This window comes from Papaver somniferum, chromosome 1 (genome assembly GCF_003573695.1).
Source record: "Papaver somniferum cultivar HN1 chromosome 1, ASM357369v1, whole genome shotgun sequence".
Taxonomy (NCBI): Eukaryota; Viridiplantae; Streptophyta; class Magnoliopsida; order Ranunculales; family Papaveraceae; genus Papaver; species Papaver somniferum.
Window position 1 is genome coordinate 56,720,578 of NC_039358.1, and position 3,778 is coordinate 56,724,355.

A 3,778-nucleotide genomic window follows, 5' to 3' on the forward strand; every position below is an offset into this window, starting at 1 on the left:
GAAAAACCGAAGCAAACTCAAATGATCCTTTTTTGAATGAAACTCCAATCAAAGAAAACCCAATCTCATTCTTATGATTTCTTTATATACTCATCAATTTCAGGGAATTTGAAAAGATATAATAACGATGAAGGTGATTGAAATTCGTTGGTTATCGTTTTTGGTATGATTTCCCTTCTTTTTCTTATTCGATTACATATTACAGTTCTTCAATTGTGAACTTACGGTTTAAACAATGAGGGTTTTAAAAAAATTGGGTTTAATTGAGAGTTTTTAATTGTGATTGTTGCCAATCGCTATCGCTATTTTCACGGCTCGTCTTTAATTTGTATTTGAATTCGTGGGTATTCATTAATTTTTGTTGTAAATTGTTCTTGGTATCTAATTCGATGAAGAAAACTTAGGTTTTGATGAATTCACAACATTTTGGTTTGTATTTGTTTACTAATTTGATGAAATTCTATTGAATTAGAGTAGTCCATAGTGGATAGGTAATGTGGATTTGTGAAGCATATCGAATACCAACAACCCTTTTCTTGTGAGTAGGTTTTTCAGAGAGAGTTAGGTTTAATAGGTTTGTACAAGAATTCAAAAATTTGGTCATTGTTCTTGTTCATTGTTAGTTTGGATTTGCAAACTTCCATTGTTAGTTTGGGTTTGCAGACTCTGTCGTGATGCAGAATAGGGTTTCTGGTAGTGATTTAGTTTGTTGTATGATGCAGATGTTGCCAAAGTCTTTTGATGAATCATTTGGGGGAAAATTTCTTGTGACTGAGGGATATATTGCTTGTAGTATGATTAAGTAGTCTTTCTGCTACTTAACCTCTCTCACTCCCTCTCTAAAACCAGACTTGAAACATAAGAAGGTGATGAGCTGAGTATTTTTTTGGATTAATCAATTCATGTAGATGAAGCCATTGATCGGTGGCCTCATAGATTTGATTAAATATAGGTCTGTGATATCTATTTAAATTTTAAACTCATAGAATCTGTGTTTTTTAAGTTTTGTTGATGCTTTAGTAACCAATTTTGATGGAACGACATTTGTTGATGGAACACTAGTCAAGTGTAATCCAGTGAAACATATTATACTCTCTTGATTATTTTAAAGTTCATTATGTATTTTGTTTCTTCACTAACACAGTCATTATTTGATTTTTGCAGGCGAACATGAAGCTGCTCTAGCAGTTCAAGATCCTAAATAGGTAAATGTTTTATCATTCATGATATGTAGAATCTTAATAAATTACAGGTGGCTCATAGATTTAGACTTTCAGATGGTCATTTTCTGGCCATACCTGAACTCTGAAGCTGTTATATACATTGTGAAAGTATAAGTCACTCTAGTTTACTGCATACTTCATACCCATAAAAGAAAAGAACATGTAATGCCATCTTTCTTGGTAGAGTATGGAAGAAAGAACCATCTTATACTCTAACGACGTACTAGATTCAGCCAATAGAGCAATTCAAAGAATCCTTTATCATATTTCTCCTAAAAACATAAACTTTCTTCTTTTTTTCCTGCTCGTGATGCCTTAATACTCTTCTGAACTGATTGCAAGTTCAATCTTTTTCTCAGTCTTTCCTTTCAGTCTCACAGTGCTTGGACATCTTTTGGGATTTTAATTTCTGTTTACACAATCTTGTCTTCACAGTTGTAATCAGGAAAAATTTATTGTTATAGTGTTAACTGAATGTATATCTTACTTATTCAATTTCTTTGTTTACTTTATGAGCATACATGTACTTTTGCAGTCAGCGGCTGTGGCTCTCAGTACGATTGAGCTGGGTGTTTTGTGCGACTGATCAGTGCTCATACATTCCTTCACGCATTTGTGGCACTTAAGCATTCAGGTTGTTTACAAGTAAGTAATGACTTGGTAATGTTTACGTTATTACTTCAGCACTATTTTGACCGCTTCTTACACTTCTTTTTGTTATTGTAGTTCAAATTTTTTATCTTTAACTACGCTTTTCCTCTACCTTGGATATCCTCTCAGAGATTTCAGAGGAAGCTCATGGTATGACATCTGTCACAACTCGAGCTTTTCTTGAGTCGGAACAAGGGTATACTTCTCTTGTAAAAGAAGAATTATCTCAACCACAAACCACCACCACTGTAAAAGTATTTCTTCCGTATGTTTAATTGATCATTAACCACGGTTAGCAAATTCAAAATAAAATGACGCAAACCGTTGAGGCTTCGGCTCATTTATGTTCTCAAACATGTTTTTGTGAGAAACTTTTAAATGTGAACAAGAAAATCGCAGGCCATTTACATTTAGTGATCGAGATCTTTTGTCGACTACTCGTTAAAAGTTTAATTGTCTTCAATTGTGTATCCAAATCATGGAACACACTATTTTCTCATGTCTGTCTTCCTAGACTTTCTTCAAATATCTGTGTCCTTAAAATATACAGGGGAAGAACTCGTAGAATTTTTTTATTTATGGTTCATGGAACTGTACGTGTTAATGTGTAACTTATTATTGCTACTTGCACTTTGTTTAGATGTTGATTTTGTTCAGGTGCTGGATTTATATGTTCAAACTCTTAAAACCAGCATTAGAGATTCAATACTCGTTAACATCTTATGCTTATCTATGTAGAAACATTCTTTGTGTAACTCTATATCTAAATAGGCCATTAGCTATCATAGACTTAATTGCTTTCTTTCACACCAGATGAGATGCTAATGCGGTGAATTTTAATTTTCAGAATGTCGGGAGAATTGGATAAATCTTGGATATTTGAGAATGATAGATTTGGTAAAGTATACAGAGATGGGGTGAAATTTTCTTTCAATATGCGTATACACATGGTTCTTGTAGATGAACCACATTTGGATTGTTTGCTTAACGTTTATGGTTCCAAGAGACCAAGAATGGTGCCAAAGAAAACGAGAATAGCCATAATGTAGGTTCTGATGAAGAGCCTTGGATCATTTGCATCAAACAGGTAACCTTTGGATTGCTTTTATACCTACTATGTACCTGATCAAGGTAGAACTGACCACTGCCCCTTCTACAAAGTTCAGTATATACATTTTGTCAGAAACCTTAATCTATGTTTGAGCTTGGTTAAATGGATAGTCAAGGGGTTTAAAGTGTATTCTAAGTTTGGTTTTGCTTTTGTAAATCTGTTTAGTTTTTCATTAAATAAATTTGTTTGATTTATGAAAATGGCTTATCATATTTTCAGAGGAAGATCATGGTGTGACATCTGAGACAACTCGAACTTTTCTTGAAACGGAACAGGGGTATACTTCTCTTGTGAAAGAAGACTTATTGCAGATAAACTTTGTTAACTGCATTTTCATTTCTCTGTGGTGTTATTACTGGCAGGATTCTTCGTGTTCATAGTTAATGAACTTTGTTATAGTTGATGTTTCAGAGTGGATATAAAGCATGATCACATGAGTGACTAAATTGCAGTTCGTTAATCCTGGCGAGATCTTTTAAATATTTGTTTTTTGTTTCCTGAATTAGGCGTACTGATCGAATGTCCATAGACTTGGCTGATATTGATTCTTTAATCGTATTGCCATCTCGATATCACTTGGTTTTACTTTAGAGATTTTGCGGGCTTAGTATGTGGCAGAAGTTTTTGGTGCCTAGATATAAAGCATAGTCCAAGGTTTCATGAAAATATTTTTTCAATTCACTTTTTGTGCTAGCTCGAGTTTGTTTGAGTGAGTTAATGTTTTGGCAGGTGACAGTTTCGCTAGCTAATCATATGAATCTTGTAAAGTTGCATGGTTCGTATTACTTATGAA

At 33.7% G+C, this 3,778-nt stretch overlaps 1 long non-coding RNA gene across 2 annotated transcripts; it reads left to right on the forward strand.

The window, feature by feature from the left end:
- The first annotated feature begins 1,156 nt into the window (after positions 1–1,156).
- On the forward strand, positions 1,157–3,434 carry LOC113329212. Of its 2 annotated transcripts, XR_003349750.1 has the most exons (5): positions 1,157–1,205; positions 1,759–1,868; positions 1,950–2,024; positions 2,722–2,961; positions 3,205–3,434. It is a non-coding gene; the product is annotated as an uncharacterized LOC113329212 (long non-coding RNA). The 2 variants fall into 2 exon arrangements; XR_003349752.1 differs by lacking the exon at positions 1,950–2,024.
- Positions 3,435–3,778: the final 344 nt, after the last annotated feature.